The sequence below is a fragment of the Dipodomys spectabilis genome, unplaced genomic scaffold (genome assembly GCF_019054845.1).
Source record: "Dipodomys spectabilis isolate Male_0828 unplaced genomic scaffold, ASM1905484v1 ptg000190l, whole genome shotgun sequence".
Classification (NCBI taxonomy): Eukaryota; Metazoa; Chordata; class Mammalia; order Rodentia; family Heteromyidae; genus Dipodomys; species Dipodomys spectabilis.
This window is the reverse complement of record NW_024870867.1, coordinates 3,454,434-3,477,219: the sequence shown is the minus strand read 5'-3', so window position 1 is coordinate 3,477,219 and position 22,786 is coordinate 3,454,434. Positions and strand designations below refer to the sequence as shown.

Sequence of the window (22,786 nt, the reverse complement as noted above, 5' to 3'; positions counted from 1 at the left end):
CAATGGATGAGTGAATCAAGAAGTGTGTGTGTGTGTGTGTGTGTGTGTGTGTGTGTACAATGGAATTTTAATCATTCACCAGCAGAATAATATTTATGAGGAAATGGATATTTGGAAAAATTAATGATAAGTGAAGTAGGTCAGGCTCACAGAGACAAAAGGCACATGTTTTCTCTCTATGCAGGGGAGAATTCCAATGATGTAACTCCTTTCAACAATTAATTTAAAGTTTAACAAAATGAATAGTTGGAAGCTACATGTTTTGTCAAAGGGGAGTGAGAGTGGGGAGACATTGATACTTCAGATTTTTGTTTCTAAAGTTAGAATAAGCCAGAATGTATCCTCTACCATTCTACCATAGGATGAGAATGATCACTTAAGAGATAAAGATTAATCATATTTCTGAAGTCAATAAGGATGACCAAGAAGTCTGTTTCTGCAGTTCACCTCTAGGTCATTCACCAAGGATGGATAAATCTTCACAAAACAACAAGAGACCAATGGCTACTACTGCATTTATGTAAATATGCTGACCACTACAACCTAATCCCCCCAAAAGGGAAATATTTCAAACCCTGATCCTTGATAAATATTCATCCACCCACAACTGATAAATATTCAATGGACCACCCTTCATTATCTTCAGAAAATGAACTTTGTTATTTATTTTCACCTAGAGATCTAAATTTATCACCATCATTAAGTAGGAAGTCATATGAGTCAGTCTCTCAAGGTCTGATTTAGTACCTCAAGTAGAATGTGAGAAGGTAACTTGTAAGCTGGCCACCACCGCTTGCTGGAGACAGCTTTAGAAAACGCTAAGAGGTTTTTCAAATGGAAAAAGAACATAGAAAGTCTCTTGGGTTAGAAATATTTCCAAGCTGGGCTGGGAATGTGGCTCAGTGGTAGAGCACTTGCCTTGCATGCATGAGGCCCTGGGTTCGATTCCTCAGCACCACATAAGCAAAAAGAAAAAAGCCGGAAGTGGCGCTGTGGCTCAGGTGGTAGAGCGCTAGCCTTGAGCTGAAGAGCTGAGGGACAGCGCCCAGGCCCAGAGTTTAGGCCCCACAACCGGACCCAAAAAAAAAAAGAAATACTTCCAAGCTGTCCAGTCTGTCCCCTACATGTACTTTCTTGTGTTTTGTTTGTTAAACACAAAGCCCTCGCAGTCTCACAGATGCCATCAACAGCATCAGGCAACTGTTAAAATGCAGACTCTTCAATTAAGTAAGAGATCTGGGACTCCTTCATCTCTAGTGAAGGCCTCATTCCTACTCCAGGTAACAATATAAAGTAGACTACTGAAAAAGAAATAGAGTCTATCATCACATTTAGACCAGCTCTAGCTTATCCAACTGTTATTGAAGTCAATACCTTGGTAGTCTGGCTTAAATATATATGATAAAGTGCATGCGACATATTTATCTCAGTCTACTAATATTTGGTTTTATATTAAATTTCTCATTTTTAATTGGTCTATTGTCTTAAGCAAGTAAATGGTCCCATTTGAAATATTATTTACTTCATTTCTTGGCATAGACTCACTTTTCCAAAGGCATATCAAAGCTTAATGTCAACTAGCCAGATATGTATTACTATAAAGTCCAAATTAGTGGTGATTGACAGTTTGATTTCATAGCAATGCAGTTGATCTTAGCTCAAAGGCTGGGAGGTAAGACAAAGACATTTTGTAAAGTGGTGTTTAGCATAAAGGTTACATTATTTAAAATGTTCTATTCAAAGTTATCTTCCCTCTCTATTGTACCTAGATATTTAGACATATTCAAGGCAAAGATTTAGATTAAAATAACAAAAAGAGACCAGAAAATATTGATGTGTCATAATGATACTTTCTCTAGTGATTGCTCACCAGCTGTGAGCAAAAAAGCCAGGCAAAAGGCTCTAAGTTCAAATCCCTGTACCAACATACACACACACACACACAAACACAAACACACACATACACACACTGCATTTGAAACCCAGTATGAATAATAATAGAAGGAATAGTTGGGCTTCAAAAAGTAGGAACAGGGGCTGGGAAGGTGGCTCAGTGGTAGAGCGCTTGCCTTGCATGCATGAGGCCCTGGGTTCGAGTCCTCAGCACCACATAAGCAAAAAGAAAAAAGCCGTAAGTGGCACTGTGGCTCAAGTGGTAGAGCGCTAGCCTTGAGCTGAAGAGCTGAGGGACAGCGCCCAGGCCCAGAGTTCAGGCCCCATGACCGGACCCCCCCAAAAAAAAATAATGTAGGAACAGGAAAAAAAGGAAGAATATGGAGAAATCATTTTCTCTTTTTGAGTTTTCCAACTTGGGTTTGATAGCTGAAGCAGGTCATATTATGTAGTGCTCAAAATCTGAGGGAAATATTTATGACAATCATAGTAAAAAGGGGAAAAACTGCCGGGCGCTGGTGGCTCACACCTGAAATCCTAGTTACTCAGGAGGCTGAGATCTGAGGATCATGGTTCAAAGCCAGCCTGGGCAGAAAAGTCCGTGAGACTCTGATCTCCAATTAAAAAAAAAAAAAAAAACTAGAAAACCAGAAGTGGCGCTCAAGAGGTACAGCTCTTGCCTTGAGCTGAAGAGCACAGGGACAGTGCCCAGGCCCAGAGTTCAAGCCCCACAAAGGACAAAATAAAAAAAAACTAAAGGAGTAAAATTATGCAAAGGGAGACAAAGCTGCTCCCTTTATTCAAACCAATAAAAGTAAACTTGTTACTGTAAAATATACACATATGTAAATCTATATAACTATCATATATTAAATAATACCTAGAGCAACCTCTAGAAACTATATGAAGAGATAAACTCAGGAATACCATAGACAAATCATAATGGAGCTTTTAAAAAATGGTTATGTAACCTATGGGAATACAGAATACAAATTTTGGCTGGGAATGTGGCTCATTGGTAGAGTGCTTGCCTAGCATGTATGAAGCCCTGGGTTCAATTCCTCAGTACCACATAAACAGAAAAAGCCGGAAGTAGCGCTGTGGCTCAAGAGGTACAGCGTTAGCCTTGAGCACAGAGAGGCTCAGGAACAGATCCCAGGGCCCCCAGAGTTCAAGCCCCAGGATCAGCAAAAAAAAAAAAAAAAAGAAAACAAGTTTTATTCTGACGAGTTTGGATAAAAATCGCTGATGGTTTAGCCACAATTTTCACCAATTTAACATACAGCCTAGTTTCTACTCCATTTTGAATATTGATTATAACATGAGTCTATATTCAATGGACCCGCCATTATAATCTTGGATTCTATTAATTTAAAAATGCACTGAAGAACAATATTTGGCCTTTTTGTTTTTCCCAAAATAGCCCTGGATCAAGCAAAATAATATGAGATAAGCCACTTAAAAGGAACTGAATTTTCCTCCCCCCCCTTACACACACATAGAGAACAGTTTTATTATATTACACTTTATTATATAAAACTGTCAGCTACATTGGTGTGAAGAGTTATCTCTAAGAAGTAGCCATGCTTCTCATATGAACAATAATAATGTTGACATCTTTCATTTATTAGGTACATATTACATAACAGACTTCTTGTATAAACTATTAATAGTCCTTAATCCAAGCCCTGCATCGCAATTGTTATCTCATCTAACAGTGTCTGTGCCAGAAACGGAACATTTATCTGTCTGGCTTCCCTGTCAAATTTTACTGCAAAAAAAAAAAAAAAAGTAATAATAACTTCACAGTGCTTTTACTCTAAGGAAATACTAAAAGAAATTCCAAGTTCAGAAGAAAGAACAGTTGGGCTGGGAAGGTGGCTCAGTGGTAGAGTGCTTGCCTTGCATGTATGAGGCCGTGGGTTTGATTCTTCAGCACCACATAAGCAGAAAAAGCCGGAAGTGGTGCTGTGGCTCAAGTGGTAGAGCACTAGCCTTGAGCTGAAGAGCTGAGGGACAGAGCCTAGGCCCAGAGTTCAGGCCGCATGACCGACAAAAGAAGAAGGAAAAGGAGAAGGAAAAGAAAGAAGGAAGAATAAGGAGGAGGAAGAGGAAGAGATGAAGGAAAAGAAGAAAGAACAATTGCTAACAAGAATTTGGATGTCAAGATTAATAGACAAACCAAAGTAATTAAGATGTGTAGCCTCAGGAGAACAGAATGCATTTTGAAGAACTGAAGAAAATAGAACAAGAGGAAAATCCATCTGGCCACCAAGAAATTAGGAGAGCAAGGTGCCAAACTACTCTGATGTGGAGTCAGGGCCTCACACAAGGAGATTCTTAAAGTCTTAAGAAACTCTCACACATCATTCACAGAGACTCACTCTGTGTGGGAAGGAGTTCTAGAAATTGTAGCTCAGTACATACTAAATTATCCTGCTGTGATATAAATTGAAGGATTAAGTCTATGGTCAGATTCAGCCACAGTGTCTTCATTTCTCCTCACTTTCAGGAAAGTCTTTAATATATTTTCATGTCAGGGGCAGTGTAGATTTGATCTGGGAGGTCAAAGGCAGCCTTTTCTTGCAGAGTGAGACAATTTAAGAGTTTGTACAGTTTTGCACTAACACAGAAGTGTTTGATAGGCCCTTCATTCCTCTGAAGCTGTTTCTCAGCATATAAAATGTAAGACTGGAGTAACACCTCTAAAACCATCATCAACTATAAAATGCTATAATATTTTCAAAAAATTTAGAGACAACACCCTTAAGGCTACTTGGTTGAAGAGCATTATGAATATAAATTTTTGTCAACATGTAGGTTACTACTAAATGTCTGGTCTTTTTTGTGAACATGAATATAACTTCATAGTGACCATTCTTTCCAATTTTATTTTAGGCTCTAAAATTTCTACTTCATAGTTTTGAGTCCTAGTGAAAGCCAGGACAGCAAAGAAAGTACTTACTGAAAAGCCAGACTCCCTGGATCCACGTTCAAAGTCCTATGTCCAATATCCAAAATTGACTAGCTACATGAACTATGACAAGTTACTTTACTTTCCCTGGCCTTCATTTCCTCTTTATTCTTCAAATTATAATAATACGGGTGTTCTCACTTTCTAAATTTAGGACCTGATAGAAAGAATTATATTCAATCCAAACTCCTACTATTTACAAACTGATTTGGAATCAATTTGACTTGAATAGCACCAGATGCATCATTTTTCAGTTTTGCTACCCAAACTCAATAATACAATGGATTTGATATTGAGTAATATTTGTGTTGTTGTCATAAGAAGTAAATTATTGGAGCATGTATGACATAACCTAACACTATTTGCTATTCCTAGTCAATATGATATAATCTTCTATCAAAAGTTTTAATAATAGACCTTTCCCAAGCAATTTATTCTTTTTCTTTTTGTCTGTCATGGGGCTTGAACTTAAGGCCTGAGTGATGTCCCCGAGCTCTTTTCTTCAAGGCTCTACCACTTTGAGCCATATCTCTACTTCCAGCTCTCTGGTGGTTAAATGAAGATAAGAGTCTCACAGACTTTTCCTGGCTGGCTTTGAACCATGATCCTCAGATTTCAGCCTCCTACATAACTAGGATTACAAGCATGAGCCACTAGCATCATGCTCCCAAGAAATTTATTCTTATTTGACACAGGCTCATAATACTGTAATCCAAAGTTTTATAGAAGGACTGGTCCTCCTGTTTTATTTATGTATTTATTTGTTTGGTTTTTCATGAGGACCTTTTTAAGGAAAGAAAAGAACATAAAGCTATAGATGAGAAGACCTCCTTTCTAGCCCTGTCCTCAAGTTTATCTTCAGAAAAGTAAAAGAAACATCTGCCCTTCATACCTAACTGGCTAAAGCAAAGCAAATGAAGACACAGTGCGTTAGAACATTTAAGAAACAAGTAGCTTCTTACTTCACATAGATCATTTCTCCACTCTATTTGTGGGATATAGGTTCAAAATTATAGCCACCATCCTAAAATCTGTATGAAACCCAGAATCACAATCTTTTGTTGAGAACTAAACCAAAGCATATTTTAAACCAATCAGTAGACAAGTTGATGTACAATAGAACATACTAGAAACATCCATTACAGCAACCAGTATTTGTTGAGCACCTACTCAGTAGCAGGAGCGGTGCTTGTCCAAACCTGGTGGGGTCAGAACATTTGATACTACCTACAGAATCAGGTATTAATGGAAAGGTCTCCTCCTAGCCACCATGTTGCTTTTCCTTGTTAAGAAATTTATCATATGTGATTTGTTTGTTTCTCTCTTGCCCCATGGTATAACCCCTGTCTTCTCTGTATTTGATTCCGGTGCCTTGCATCTTGTATATGCATTTTTCTAATTTAGGGAGGGGAAGGGAAAAAACAAAATGCTTAAATAGGAATACAGGTTGACCCATTGTAACAATGAGATCTACAAGACACTATGTTGAAAACAAACTTTACAACTTGTTGTTGGGCAGAAGGGAGGTAGTTGGGGAGGTTGGGGGGGGGAAGGGATGGTAGGGGAAAAACAAAGGAGGAGGTAACAATGCTTGATAGGAAATGTACTCATTACCTTACTCATGTAACTGTAACCCCTCTGTACACTATTTTTACAATAAAATGTATTTTTTAAAAAAGAAATTTGTCATCTTTTCTCAAACTTCTTTTCTTTGTAAAAGAGGCTCTGGGTTTCAGGAGACTATGGCTATCTGTAAGATCCTATTACTAAAGTGTTTGCATTTCCTTAGAAAGAAAGTCTAACTGAAAGGGAGTACTTATCAATTATGTTTCAGCAGACTAATTTCCAATGGCAATGCCTGCTTTGTTATCCTTTTTATATCCCTTGGAAATTTAATAAACTTTATCTGAAAGATCAGAAGTCCTTCCTGTATGGTAGACCAAAGGTATTTGTAGAGCATTTAATATTTAGCCAACCCTTTACAATCTCACTATTTATTTTCCCCTTAGCAACCCTATGTTGTTCATTACCACCAGTCTCTTTAGAAATGGAGAAGCTGAGGCCCCAGTGCAGATACAATTCATCAAGTATAGCCAACAAAGTTGTCCTAACATGTTTAGTCAAGTGAAAACTCAGTCATTGAGTTGAACGATAGTTTTACCTTTAAAAAATTATCCTCCAAGCATAACTGTCAAAGATGATTTCATGCCAGAAGGATTTTTTTTTTCGAGGCTAGGATTAGCTGTGTGGTCCTATAAACCTGACTACTCAGAAGACTGAGATCTGCCGACTGAAGTTTGAAGCAAGCCCTGACAGAAAAGTCCTTGGGACTATATCTCCAATTAGCTACTAAAATGATGGGGTCGGGGCATGACTCAAGAGGTAGAGCACCATCTGTAAGCAAGCAAAGCTGAGCAATCATGAGGTGCTGCGTTCAAGCCCCCATACTGTCAAAAAAATGTTCAGATAGAATATACATCCAATACACAATAAAAAAAATTCACGTGTTATTCAATATGAAAATTATATCCTTTCAGTCTCTTCAATATCCTTTTCACCTTATCTTCATTATCTACTAAATTATGTATGTAAAAAACTACCAACTAGATTTGAATCTGTGGCTCAAGTGGTAGAGTGCTGCCTTGAACAAAAGTAGCTCAGAAACAGCATGCTGACATTGAGTTCAAGCCCCAGGACTGGCACCAAAAAGAAAAAGGAAAAAGCTGTCAGCTTATTATTATGAAATTGCAAAATAAATAAATTACATAGGCAACAAGAAAACTTTGGGTTAAAAATGGAAAAAGAAGGGATAGGAAGGGGAAACAAAGGAGGAGGCTACAATGCTTGATAAGAAATGTATTCATTATCTTGCCCATGTAATTGTAACCCCTCTGTACAGTATTTTCACGATAAAAAACAAAGATTAAATATCCAAAAAATAAAAAAATAAAAATGGGAAAAGTGCCAGGCACTGGTGGATCACACCTGTAATCCTAGCTACTCAGGAGACTGAGATCTGAGGATCAAAGCCAGCCCGGGCAGGAAAGTCTGTGAGAATCTTATCTCCAATAAACCACTAGAAAACCAGAAGTGGTGCTGTGGCTCAAGCGGTAGAGTGCTCTCTTGGAGCTGAAGAGCACAGGGACAGCACCCAAGCCCAGAGTTCAAGCCCCACGACTGACCAAAAAAAAAAAAAGGAAAAGTCACCCCTCAATTACTGTATGACTTCTTTACTTCTAGAGCAAGGTGTTTCTGAAGAAAGATCATAAGCCCTAGTTACCTGAGGACTTCAAAGCCAGGCTCTCTGACTTCAGAGGTCCATTACTGTCTGACAGTTATTTACTATATCTTTATTGAGTCTCAGTCAAATCAAAACTGCTGCTTTGAATCTTTTCTTTCTCCAATGCCCATTTTCACTTCAACAAAATTCAGAGATTAAATGCAACCTGACTAAACTTCATCAACCCCCCTCCTGCCTCCTCTACATATCTCTCTGCTGTTAAAGAAGTGCTAGTCTACCTCCTTGTTGAGGAAAACCCTTGTCCCATATTCTTCCACGGGATCACTGGGCCTCCAGCTCTTGCAGCCCTTTTTCCTGTTCTTACAAAGGAGCTGAAGTCGCCTCTACTCTAAAATAAACTTTCACTTTACCCTGGTGTTGCCCTAAACTATCATCCTTTCTCTTGCTACCAATTTCTTGTTATCAGTATTTATCTTTCCATAAATTATTCTTCACCCAATAATGTAAAAAAGAAAAAAAAAGATAAAGAACTAAAGACTGGCTTTTGCTCTCGATCACCTATCTTTGTGTCATATAGCAAGACATCTTTGTTTATTCAGGAAATAGTTTTGGAGCACATACTTCTGCTTGGTGGTAGAAATATAATAATTACTTGTAATAGAGGACACAGATTCTGTAAAGCAGAAATCTATAAACACAAATGTACAGATATACTATGAGATAAATGAGAAGACAAAATGATAGAGGATAGCAATGGAAGACCACCCACAGAAGTATGGTAGTCAGGGAAGCTTTACTAAAATAGGGATTAAGAAACTATCTATTGTTCATGTTAAAAACAACAGAGTGACCCTTCAGAATGAACCAAGCAGATCTACAAGGACTCAGGTCAACAAAGTACTTGATTCACGGGAGGAACAATTCAGTTCAACTCAGCAGGCAGGACATAAAGGACCAAGGTCATTGAAAGAGAACATTGAGTGATCAGACTCCAATGCCAATTTTTAATACATGACCTACTTTTGTGGTTGCCTGTGTCCTTATGCTTTAAAAATTGAGTAAGTGTTTGCCACTTCTCTGGTGATGAGATGAAACCTCCTTCACCTTTACTAGTGAGTCATCACCACCAAAGTTACTTAAGTGCCTGGTGTATGTAGACACACATATACATACATATCTATACCCACACATGTCAATACAGATACAAACACACTGTATGGTAGATAAGACATATTAAAACCATGGTAAATACCAAACACTGAGTTTTCTTGGACTAGAGAAGACAGACATATCCTGAGAAATCTCCTGACTTACCCTCTACCTGTCCAGCTTACTTCCTTAGATATTTACACAAGTGCACACACATCCTGAATGCTATCACTTCTCATTCCAAGGACAAATACATAGAAATAGGAAGTAGAGCCTTTCTTCCATTCATTTAGAAAGAATTAGCTTCTATTGCCATACCGGCTTCAACCTAGGCACCCATCTGCTGTTCAGCATTTCGATCTCCACCTGACTTGGCCCAGGCTTGCTGCCTGCTCCCCACTTTATTTCCTCCCTTCCTGAGTCTCCCTTCCCCCACTTGAGTAAAGCGAAGGCTGGCTCCAACGACGACATTAAATAAAACCACTCCCATGTTGCCAAGACAATAATCACTGTCAGACAATACTCTTTATAGGAGCTGTCTAGATCCTCTTTTCCCAGGGGGATCAAAATAGTCTTCAAAAGTAATAATGAGTGATTGCATTAACACAAATCAATTCAGACTAGATAATGCAGGAGACTGAGTGGCTTATATTCCCTACCCCACCTATTGACAGTTACAGAAAATGTCCAGTAGGCCTGGGGTGTATGCAGCTCAGTGACAGAGCTCTTGGCTACATGAGTGGGGGGGGGGGGGTCTGTGTTTGATCCTCAGCACTGTCAAAATAATAATAAAAATAATAATGTGGGGTTAGGAAAAGTATTTGAGTGCATGAATAGGAACTAAAGCCCAGAGTTCTGGTGAAACTATGTACCTAGGGGGAGGTTACTACGAAACAGCACCTAGTAACCAAGAAATTCAAGGAGGAAATGCCGTTTGCAGAAATCCAATAAAGAGAATCAAAACAAAACAAGACCTATGTATGTGAGAGAGCAAAATTGCATGTCTCTCACAGGTATGGGTATATAAGTGAAGTGTGTATTATCTCCTTTGGGCAAGAACCTTCTAAAGAACAGCAATAAGCACAAAATTGGCCCTGGGCCAGAGAATAACTCAGAAAGGCTGTGTGAAAACCTCTGGACTACTCAGCATACTGAACTTCCATGGACAAATAATTCATATGGAGGATAGACTCACAAATAAAAAGCATAGACCATGATAAGTGAGTGGATTTTTAAAAAGCCAATATAACGTCTAGAAAGGAACGTTAAAGCATGTTAAGAGTGAATCAAGTCCTGTAACGAGTGGTAAAAGATTCTCGCAGGCAGACAGAATGATACCATTTGCACTGGAGTACCTTCCAGAAACATTACCCTAATATGAGCGATGAGACAACACTGTAAGTTCAGCCCAGCGAGCACCAGTGGCTCTTTCCTTTAATCCTAGCTACTTTAATCCTAAACTGAGAATAGGAACATTAAAATTTGAAGCCAGGCCAGGCAGAAAAGTTCACAAGACCTCTTCTCACCTCTGTGTACATAGAAGGTTAAGATTGGGAGGGTTTCCATTCAGGATCAAGCCAGTCTAGAAAGTCCATGGAACTCTGTCTCCACAGAAGGGAAGCTGGATTCAGTGGTATGCACCTGAGGTCCCAGAGACATTGGGTTTTTTGTTTTTGTTTTTTGCCAGTTGTAGGGCCTGAACTCTGGACCTGGGCTCTGTCCCTCAGCTCTTCAGCTCAAGGCTAGTGCTCTACCACTTGAGCCACAGCGCCTACTTTTTCTGCTTATGTGCTGCTGAGGAATCAAACCCAGGGCCTCATGCATACAAGGCAAGCACTCTTCCTCTGAGCCACCTTGCCAGCCTGACATTTGGAAATTTAAAGTAGACTGATAAGAGGTCAGACACATGCCCAGAGGGAAACAAAACCCACTTGTAAATAACTAATGACAAACAGGGATGAAGGCATGGCTTGTAAGTATGGCACTAGCCTAGCAAGCTCAAGGGCCTGAGTTCAAACTCCAGGACCACAAAAAAAGAAAAAAAAAGTTTTCTCTATAGTTTCAGTGTCCTTATGCTAACAGCATAAGGAGGCCAGCATGGGAGGGTTCTGGTATACAACATCTTCTAACAGAATCTTCTACCTAGTGAATACACAAGCATCCTTGGAAGAGAATCCTTGAAAACACAAAGACTAGCTTCAAGGACAGAGGGCTAAAGGGTCTTCATCTACTTCATTTCCCTTTTGCAATAGGCTTTGAGTAAAATTACAGCTCTGGACCTGCTTCTTTGTTAGTCTTTACAAAAGATAGAGAGTGAATGTTACGTTTCTGTGTCAATATCATTAGCAAGAACTTTGATTGGACATAAAATTTCCATAATTTATACTTAACATCCCGGAACTGCGCAATTAGCTAGCATAAACTGCATTAGTAACTTCCTCCTTCTGAGTTTAATAAATCTTTTTAGGGTAGTTGCCTAACCTAAAGGTTCCTCTAGAATGACTTGCAAAAGAGAAATAGCCACAAAATCACAACTTCAGAGTGTGTGAAAGTCTTCCAAAACTGTGAACTTGTCTTGATCTTTAGTTCCACTGAAACTTGTGGCATTTCTAAGTGATGAGACGTGACCGGATATACAATTGTTCCTGGTACGATGTACTTTGAGCATTCGTTTTTCAACTTTAATATTTGTTGGACTACAGATGCCAGAATAAATATTATGTTACCTCATTCACAGCTGCTGGTTTATTCTAGCTCTGAACATGTAGTTAGTAAACAAAGGGGAGAAATTTTGCCAAAGTTCAATAATGTACGCTGTTCACAATTATACTCATAATTGACAAGCTGAATTGAAGCCCCTTTCATAACAACTTTTTCAAAACAAAAATTACAAATGTTACCTGTATGCCATAAGAATATTAATTTCAATTTTATTTCTAACAGTTAGGGCAAAATAAATCTTCCTTTAAATTCATTCCTTAACTTAGTTCTCATAGATAAATCATTTCAGGCCTTTTTCTTTGTACCAGGGATTGAACTCAGGCCTTGTTCTTATAAGGGTCTGTACAATTTAAATCACACCTCCAGCCCCTTTTGCATTGGTAATTTTCAAGGTTGAGCTTACTTTATGCCAGAGCCAACCTGGACTGAGAGCCTTCTGTTTGTGATTTCTTTGGGATGACAAATGCACACCACGCCACCCATCCATTATGCTTTCTCCATAACTGGGATAACAGTTATGTGCCACTGTGCAGGCCACTGGGTTGAGATGGAGTTTCATGAACTTTTATGCCTGGGCTGGTTTCAAATCACAATCCTGAAGCTCTTCTTCTGAAGTAGCTAGAATTGCAGGTTTAAGCTGTCACATCCTCCTCATTTAGGCATTTGTATCCATTTTTCCACAGTCCAGAAATAGTAACCTGTTTAATTGACTCTAAGGGACAATATCACAGAGAGGTTTATGAGAAAAAGTTGACACAGAGCTTTAAGCAATATGTGTAGCCATGGTAACCATTTACCATAAAGAAAGTACAGAGCATGAATGACAAATTGCATGTTGAGAAGATCATGTCTAAGCTGTAGGTTTTGCTTATTTATTTAATCTTTTTTGCTGGTCCTGGGGCTTGAACTCTGGGCCTGGGTACTGTCCCTGAGCTCCTAATGCTCAAGACTAGCAATCTAGCACTTGAGCCACAGAGTCACTTCTGGCTTTTTCGGTGATTAATTGAAGGAAAGAGTCTCACAGACTTTCCTGCCTGGGCTGGCTTTGAACTTCAATCATCAGATCTCAGCCTCCTGACTAGCTAGGATTACAGGCATGAGCCATGGGTGCCTGGCTTAAGCTATAAGTTTTAAAACAATTAAAGATATCAGCTATTATATGCTTTCAGAAACCTTTAACAAATTTCACAGATTACCGGCTTCATTTCCTTTGCTTGTCTTCTACAAGTCATTCATCCCAGTTTTCTAAACTAATCTGAGCTGCAAATGATATGCATTGTATACCTACCACATAAAAGCATTTTGAAAGCACTCAGAGAAAGTATTTTCATTCAAAAGCAGTATGAGTCGGGTCTGTAAAATGAATCAGATGAAATTATTTAAGTCATAAATAAAATGCCTATGTATCCATTTGAAATTTAAAAATCATATTTTCTTGCCACTTAAGAAACAAAAATTATCTAGTGCTCATTCTGGTATTTGAGAGAAAGTCACCTCTATGATTCCATATGGAAATCTATTTAGAGAATAGCTAATTTCATGCTCCAGGTCCAGCAGACATATCTCCATCAGACCTAAGAAAGCCTCAGAAAATCCACACCAAAGTCATGAAATGGTTGGACCTTTACAGTAATGAATTGGTAGAATTGCTTGTACTGAGAAAGCTTTTTATCTGGAACCTAACATAAATGAGAATAATAGAAAACTGGTTTAACCACAATGAAGTTTCAGTTCTAAAATTACATTCTAACTATTCCCTGGATTTAAATTCATTCTTACCCAGCATGTACAGCCCCACAAAGCCTCTAAACAATGAAAAAAATGCATCATTTCCCTACAAATGCTATGAAGTAAACACAGGAAAGCTTAGTCTTGAAAAGATGACGAGGTCTTAGAGAGATCAGGAAGAAAGAAATGTGGCAAGTTTCTTCTGTATTTGCTTTCTGGGTTGACCTACGGCTGAAAACTCTGGGAATACAGTTAATATGAAGTGAGTCATATGGAAAGCAGAGGTAAACAGAAGGCTTTTCAGAACAGAGAACGTGCTATTCTCTCATTGGTACTCCATGTCAAGGATAAAATATGAGAATTAGACAATGCAAACTGTCCCCCAAAGATCAACTTGTAGAAAAAAATAAATGGTTATCCTTCTTTATAAATTAATTTTAAGTGATACTTAAAAACATATACATTTTATGTAAAATGAAGTGTCTTGGTGATGTTTTGATACATGTATCCATTATACAATCAGAGTTAACATACCTAGCTCCTCAAAGATTTATCTCCAATGATGAAGACATTCAAAATTCTTTCTTCCAGCTCTTTGAGACACATAGCATACAACCATTACCTACAGTAACCCAGCTGAGTAATACTAGTATACTAGAATTCTTTTCTCTAGGTGCAAATTATTATCCAGTTATCAAATTAATATGTACTTTACAAAAAATCTAAGCAATTTTTTTTTTTTGGTCGGTTGTGGATCTTCAACTCTGGGCCTGGGCGCTGTCCATCAGGGCTTCAGCTCAAGGCAAACACTCTACCATTTGAGCCACAGCACCACTTCCTGTTTTCTGGTGGTTAATTGTAGATAAGAGACTCACGGACTTTCCTGCCTGGACTGGCTTTGAACCACAATCCTCAGATCCCATCTTACTAACTAGGATTACAGGTATGAGCCACCAGTGCCCAGCAAATCTAAGCAATTAGTCGTGTGTGTGTGTGTGTGTGTGTGTGTGTGTGTGTGTGTGTGTGTGTGAGTCTTATGGCTTAAATTCAGGGCCTAAGCACTGTGCCTGAGTTTTTTCACTCAAGGCTGGCACTCTACCACTTCAGCCACAGCTCCACTTCTGGTTGATAGTTTATTGGAGATAGAGGCTCACAGACTTTCTTGCCCAGGCTGGCTTCAAACTGATCTATTTCCTGAGTAGTTAGGATTACAGGCATGAGTCACTGGCATCGCACCAAGCTGAGATTTTTTTTAATCAATTATTTTATTTTGGGAATCAGTAAAACAGAATCAATTTATATATCACAATCATTGAAGTATAAATTTGGAATTGTAGAGAAATTGGTCTTCCAAGTTTACTCAATTTATACCAACAACAAAAATTTGAGGCTGAGCTAGGGACTGTAGCTTAGTGGTAGAACACAAGGTCTTGGGTTCAATCCTTGACACCACCAAAGAGAAATAAAAAGAGGTCTTACTTATTATTACTTATTATTATTATATGTTACTTATTATTATTAAGTAATAGTAGTACGTAAGTTTAGAAAAGTATCAACATAGTAGTACTTTTTCCTCCTGAGAGTGCTTAATAGTAAAATGCAATCTTTTGTTTTTTTCCTTTAAAAAAAAAATTATCTCCAAGTAACCAGGTAAGCCTCAGACACACAATCCTCCTGCCTGATCTCAAGTACTGGAATTACAGGTCTATACTACCATACACTGTTATATGAAGTATGATTTCTGCTGTAAATTCAAAGTATCTAAATTTATGCTTGTCAAAGAAAACTTCAAGTTGTAAAGTGATACATGATAAGATATGACATATCCTGAGTTATATTTGCCCAAATAGTATTAAGATGTAATGGACCTATCATTTCCATATTATACTGGGATTTATTTATCCTTTCTTCTTAAAAAAAAAAAGACACCAATTTTTCAGTATTCAGGGGCCAGATATGAAGATTAAAAAAAAAACTCCAGCAATAACCATCAATCAGTTGACATGATAGGAAAATAATATAAGAACTTGGAAAGAACAAGATGAAAAAAACTTTTTTTCTGGCACACACTCACACACACACACACACATACCCAATACACATATGCCATATATGTTTTACAGCTTAAATTCAGGGCCTAAGCTCTGTGCCTGAGTTTTTTCACTCAAGGCTGGTACTCTATCACTTCAGCCACAGTTCCACTTCTGGCTTTTTCATTGTTTATTGGAGATATATTGGCATGTATATTGGCATATATATATTTATACTTATAAAGGAGACATAAGCATCATTCTTTTGAAAATTTAAAATAATCTCATTGAATACCTCATTTAGTAGCTATATATATATATATATATATATATATATATATCTTCTGATGTTTATATATATCAGAAGAAACTTACAGACATAGTCAAAGTAGAGCTATCTCACAAGGCAGAGTTAGGCTTTGCAAAAGGTCACCTGCATGGGTATGGAGCAGGCACAGCTTCCAACAGCAGCAGCTCTGCTTGTTCAGTGCCCCACCCTTCTTAGTGTGTTTGTCATCTAACAATGCTGACTCCAGGAACAGACTCCAACTGCTAAGGACACGTTGCCTTAGATCGTGTGAGTCTCCATATGGCTAACACCATTAAGAAACTCAGATTTAACAGAAGGAAAGAAGAAGCCCTGTTTCCAGCCTTCAAGCCTCATTTGGTATTATATTGCTACTGAATGAGGTATTCATTGAGATTATTTCAAATTTTCAAAAGAATGATGCTTATGTCTCCTTTATAAATACTTGTCTTCCAAAAGACTGGAGTTTATAGAAAATTCACTTAATCATTTTGGATACCCACATATTTCATTCTTTCTTCTCTAAAAAGGGAGCCTCCATCATGATTGGAAGGATTTTAGAATGTAAGCTTTTCATCAAGGAAAACAATAGACCTAAAAAGCTATGAGACTAGGCATTCTCCCAGTTTAGGACAGGTATAAAACATTTGATAGCCAGGAAGATATAATAAATTATGCTATAACACAAGTATGAGGAGCCAAATCCAGATTCTAAAGCTGTAGGCTCCCTGAAACTCTCATGATAGCAAAAGTTTTTAGCCTGGGATCTGTGGATCCCACAAAGAGATCCTTGGATTCATTGATCTAAGACAATTGTAAAATTATGCACATGCATTTTCCTGCAAAGTCAGGATATTTTATCAAAACACTATCATTTATGGTACAAATAATGATACTTTTGAGCATGAAAAGCAAGTTCTCCATTATACCCAGTAACAAGCTTAATACAGATCCCTTACTAATGATGCCAAAAGGCAGCATTTAGCTGTATCAGTTTTTTCATTAGCTCAGGCCCAACCATCGCTGAATCAGGTGACTGATTCATATATGACTAGGCGTTTTCCAACTATCTGCTAGAAGATTCAATTGCATTTCATGCTGGTTGTTGCTTTGTCTTACTGATCCTGAGATCCCATGCCTGATGTCTTCATTTTTTCTCCACACTTACTGTGCTATAAAAATATTCCTTTTTTTTTTCTCATCCTCTTAAATAGATGGTGATGACCAAAACTTGATACCAACTCTTTGGTTTCATCTTGCCACTCTACCCCAAGAATCACATCTGTTTGCATAAAATCACATATAAACATGTCAATGACTGGTTCTCAGCCTTTCTCCTACATGAGCATCTTAAGCTTCAGCTGGAAGAAACTCAGTTTACTTGAGGGATAAATTCTGTTTCTCCTTCGCTTGCCACAGAAGAACAATACTAAAGCTGATGATGTTACTTAACACCTATAGTATTGAAGATTTTCATATTAAGTTTTTAAAATATTAGAAAAAAATTAATGTGTTTTAAAGTGTTAATGAGACATAAATATTGCTTATTTGGGGGCAATCCAAATATTAATCTTGTCACTTTAAAACATGTGCCTAGAATTAGAATTTTTATTGGAAAAAGTATAGTATTATTTCTGCAACAATATTAAAATGACTAAAACAATCAATTGAATGCCAAAAAGGTTTGATTTTATATTTGGGAAAGTTGCTACAATAGATTAAAATTTTTTGCTAATTATGTTTGCCAAACTGCTCTATTTAAGACAAATTAGATGTCCTGGTATTAAAATTATAGATTAAAATATTTAAGGACTTGAAAGGAAAGGAAAGAAGGAAGATGGAAAGAAGGAAGGAAAAAGGAAAAAGAAAGGAAAGATATAGCAAGAAGATAGCTATCTGAAAGCTGAGAGGCCTCAGAAGAAATGGATACATTTATCTTAGATCCAAAGTAATGAGAAAATAAACTTCTGATGTTTCAATCTTCCAGGTTATGATATTCTGTTATGGAAATCCTAACAAACTAACACCAAATATTTCTCGTTCCTTAATTCATTCAATATTCAAATTAACTATATCCATCCTCCCATTTCATAGACAGGTAAAGTAAAGCTTTAAAGGTTAAGTGACAGTACTGATGTCATCCAGTGAACAGGAACCAGGATGCTGAGTGTAATCTAATAACTCCAGTGCCATTCGATGACACTTTTCCACAGCAATGGATGAGAAAACCCCTGGGCTTTGGTCTAAGATCTGCCCTAAAAATGAGACCTTCAGAAAGTCATTATTTTTTATCTTCATTTTTTTCTGTCTGTAAAATAAGAGTGTTGAGTTGAATATCATCCTAAGGGCTAAATACTGAAGCTATTGTTTTAAGAATTTAAAATTTAGCTCAAATCATTCCATTCAAACTGTTAAAAAAAATTATGCCTGCAAATTCTTTTAGAACTGGAAGAAAATTCAACTGTTTTCAGAGTCATTATTTAGCTCAGAGAATTCAACTCTCTTTCATTGTAAAAAATATTTCAAAATATTAAATATAATCTTAAAATATTTAAAAGGTTATTTTTAAACCGAATGCTAGTGGTTCATACTAGGTGCATCAAAACCAGTCCAAGCAAAGAAGTCCTTCGGACTCTATTTGCAACTAACCAGCAAAAAGCTAGACTGAAGGCCTGGCTTGAGTAGGCAGTGAGTGAAAAGGCCAAAAAGAGCACAAGGCCCTGAATTCAAGCCTTGCACTAACACACACACACACACACACACACACACACACACACACAAACATACACACACAGGCCATTTTTATTATGCTTGAATCCCTTTGGCTAATTCTCTGTTAAAAATTTCTCCAAACCAGGCGCTAGCGGCTCACGCCTGTAATCCTGGCTACTCAGGAGGCTGAGATCTGAGGATCATGGTTCAAAGTCAGCCTGGGCAGAAAAGTCCATGAGACTCTGATCTCCAATAAACCACTAAAAAACCAGAAGTGGTGCTGTGGCTCAAGTGGTAGTGTGCTAGCCTTGGCTGAAGAGCTAAGGGACAGCACCAAGGCCGAGTTCAAGCCCCATGACCGACCAAAAAAAAAAAAATTCTCCATCCAGGGCTTTTTTTTTTTAATTAAACAAAAACAAAACAAATTGCATATAGCCTGGTGCCAGTGGCTCAAGCCTGTAATCCTCGCTACTCAGGAATGCTACTACAAATGGTTTATTCCCAAGGATATCTAAGCAAAACAAAAATTCTTTTTCTATAGCATTCCTTGCATTGATGTGCAATAGAGTTAAGCAAAAAGTAAGCCACAAAGTAAATCATTGAACATTTTATAGAAGTTGTATTTGGCATACTCAAGGTGAAAATTAAGTTTTATATAAATCTTTAATATTTGAAAAAAATGGGACCCCAGTACAAGTTTAAAATTTTTTTTAAAAAGCATAAAAAGCCAAGTGTTAGTGGCTTAGATCTGTAATCCTAGCTACCCAGGAGACTGAGATCTGAAGATCTTGACTCAAAGCCAGCCTAGGCAGGAAAGTCTGTGAGACTCCTATCTCCAATTAACAACCAGAAAACTGGAACTGGTTCTGTGGTTTAAAGGGATAGAGTTCAAGCCTTGATCAAAAAAGAAAAAAGATGAAGGACAGTACCTAGGCCTTGAGTTCAAGCCGTACAACTGACCAAAGCAAACAAACAAAAAAGCATATACTGGGCTGGGAAGTTGGCTCAGTGGTAGAAGCACTTGCCTTGCATGCCTGAGGCCCTGGGTTCAATTCCTCAGCACCACATAAGCAAAAGGAAAAAAGCCGGAAGTGGTGCTGTGGCTCAAGTGGTGGAGTGCTAGCCTTGAGCTGAAGAGCTGAGGGACAGCGCCCAGGCCCAGAGTTCAGGCCCCATGACTGGACCCAAAAAAAAAAAAAAAGCATATACTTTCATGAACAATGCACGATTGAATTTTTCTAGCAGAAAATTTGACTTCCAGTTTTAAAATTCTGTGTGTAATTGGATAATCTTGAATGAAAAAATAGTTTCTAGGTCTAAGAGCAGAAATAAGTATTTTTCTGCATGTCCTGTAAGAAACTTCACATTAAAAAAGAAAATACTGGGGCTGGGAAGGTGACTCAGTGGTAGAGCGCTTGCCTTGCATGCATGAGGCCCTGGGTTCGATTCCTCAGCATCACATATGCAAAAAGAAAAAAGCCGGAAGTGGCGCTCTAGCTCAAGTGGTAGAGCGCTAGCCTTGAGCTGAAGAGCTGAAGGACAGCGCCCAGGCCCAGAGTTCAGGCCCCACGACTGGACCAAAAAAAAAAAAAGAAAGAAAATATCTGTGAAATACCTTTTTGAGTTCTTTGGAGAGAAGTTGATGCATATACTAATCAACAAGGTAATTATTACAAAACTCACAGCTTTCAACAATCTAATAATTTTTTAGTAGACTATAGAAACTTGATTTTTATTTTGTATGCCTATAGTTAATGTACTCTTCCCCCTGGCCACCCTCCCCCCCCCCACCCCCCCTAAGAAAAGATGTATAGCATGGAAAAGAATTTGTATGACGGATTGTATGACTGCACAGGATTAGAATTGTGAATGAACCTCTGTGTATTTTCAGCTAAATCAGGAAACCTGTCCAAGGGGGAGTTAAAAAAAAAGAAATCTATAAACCACAAACTCTATCCAATCACATAAAGACAAATCAGCCTACTGGCAAATCAAAAGTCCCCATTTAAACCTTACCTGGATTTGGCTCTGTGCCCATTTCTGGTAACTGCCTTCCTAACAACTGACTTTCATAAATGGCTTTATAAAACACACACACACACACACACACACACACACACACACACACACACACACACACACGAGTGTACTCAAAAGCAGATGCTTCATAACATTAACTTTTAAATAAGGATGTCTTTAGCCCGGCACAGATGATTGCTTGGAAAAAGGAAAGTTTGCTTCCGAGTTAGCAACTTGTGGAAACAGGATTAGTGGGTGGGATTGAGGTGTGCTCCCGGGCATAAATAGAGGCTCAGAGCTGTGCTGGCACACTCCGAAGCTCTGACCTCCTCCTGGCTGGCTCACACAAGGCAGGTGGGTGGGGCAATCCAGGTAAGGCTCTTGACAATAGCTTTGGAATGCCACTTCCAACAGTGAGGTTTGGGCTCTGATTTCTTTGCAAAGTTGCAGGCAATCAACTGACAGAGAATCCAAGTGGGGTTTAATGGAATATCCATTGAGATTAGATGGGGAATAATGGAATCTCCACCAGTGATGCCTTCTCTCTTAGGGAACCAGAGGTTTAAGAGTAAATCAATTCTAGGAGTTTTTAAGCCAGAGACTCAGAAAATTCCATGTCAGTCACCATCTAAGTCCTTGCTTCTCTTCCACAGGCTAAAGCCCCCTCCTCTGTGAAACTTCAGCTCAGACTATCCCAAGAGAATGTATTATTGCAAGTCAGAAAATTGTTTCCTTTTTTTCTAACTGGCGTATCTTGTTGCTTTTACAGTCTTTAAACTCCTGGTCTAGACTGTCAGAGGTGAAGAGCTAGCTATTTTCCTGAGAATAATAAGAACAAATCACCCTTGCAAGGTCATTTCGTGTGTGTGTGTGTGTGTGTGTGTGTGTGTGTGTGTGTGTGTGTGTGTGTGCAAATTACCACTATCAGTTTAGTATTGGATTTTAATGAGTATGCAGGATGTTTGCAGAGCACTCTCTTTGTCCTAGGAAAACAGCAGAGTCAATCTCAAACCCTCACCCCACAGCAGGATGTTTGTTCAGCAGAAGTTCTATAAGCCTCCCTTGTGTCTTCCTGCCATAAAACACATGTGCTTTATCAATAGTTCCAATGTGTAATCTACAGGGTTATAGCAAGGGGCCCCAATACTCATTTGTTCAATAAGAATCAGCTCTGGACTAAAAAAAAAATTCCTCATCAATTTCCTATTTTTCCAAACATGCACAGATGCCGCCATAAATAAAATAGATCTTTGAACCAACTGATATGCCAGAAAATAAAGGTTCTTGATTTTTTTTAATGACAGAAGTCTTCACATTAAGAGAGATGACTTGTAGTGTACTTGAGCTGTTCTAGATGAACTTTAGATGATAAAAATTGTTAATGGCATTTCCACCTCTTAAGAGTACAGAAAATGAAGGGATTATATTCCTGAATTTTGCTTATGTCTTTTCTTTTAGTATTTAACATAAGAAATATTTGTTTTCCTTACTTCCTGGCCCGATGACCAGGAGCTTATGTCTTTCTGAGTAAGAAATTTTGTGGCTGCATACTAAGTTGTGAATAACAATTGGTCAGTTTAATGTAAATAATTACTAGGGTTTCATAGCTTAGCAGTTTTTTGGTTGGTCATGGGGCTTGAACTCGGGACCTAATTGCTCTCCCTGAGCTCTTTTACTGAAGGTTAGTATTCTGCCACTGTGAGCCATAGCACCACTTCTGGTTTTCTGGTGATTAATTGGAAATAAGAGTCTCATGGACTTCCTAACTGGGTTGGCTTTGAACAGCAATCCTCAGAATTCAGCCTCCTGAGTAGCTTGGATCATAGGCACGAGGCAGCAACACCTAATTAATTTAGCAACAACTTTTAACATCATGTGATGCCTAACAAAGGTTCTCACTCAAGTATCAAATCATGAGAAACTCTCTCACAAACACTAAACAGTGATATAACGTACCCTGTTTTTCTTTTGAGAGTTTAACTTCACTCAAAAGCTGTTTCAATCAGAGTTTG

General features: G+C 38.2%; 1 protein-coding gene across 3 annotated transcripts in view; it reads left to right on the top strand.

The window, feature by feature from the left end:
- Window positions 1-484: 484 nt before the first annotated feature.
- Agr2 (anterior gradient 2, protein disulphide isomerase family member) overlaps window positions 485-22,786 on the top strand; it is a 34,782-nt gene continuing 12,480 nt past the window's right edge. Inside the window, exons 1-2 of one of the 3 annotated variants that reach the window (XM_042695828.1) lie at window positions 485-552; window positions 11,299-11,306. The gene's annotated coding sequence lies outside the window, so the exon portion shown is untranslated. Of the gene's footprint in view, window positions 553-11,298; window positions 11,307-21,088; window positions 21,147-22,786 lie in introns of those variants that run through there. The other 2 variants (XM_042695826.1, XM_042695827.1) reach the window with 2 other exon arrangements.